Raw genomic sequence first — 244 nt, 5'->3', positions numbered from 1 at the left:
GCCAATTAGCACAAATGGTAAGTTCCGACAGTGCCTACAAGTGTGCCTACTGGCCGCTAGATGGCAATACCGGTTTCATATGTATACACCTGGTATAAAAAATAAGTGGTATTTCTAACAAAAATGTTGAGATTTCAAGCTAAAAATACGTATTTTTAAAATAAAATTCAATTCAAAATGCAAAAATATGCATTTCCTACCAAAAGAAGTGAAATTTAAACTAAAAATTACCAAATTTTCAGCA

The sequence above is a fragment of the Belonocnema kinseyi genome, chromosome 1 (assembly GCF_010883055.1).
Source record: "Belonocnema kinseyi isolate 2016_QV_RU_SX_M_011 chromosome 1, B_treatae_v1, whole genome shotgun sequence".
Taxonomy (NCBI): Eukaryota; Metazoa; Arthropoda; class Insecta; order Hymenoptera; family Cynipidae; genus Belonocnema; species Belonocnema kinseyi.
This window is presented reverse-complemented; position numbering follows the sequence as displayed.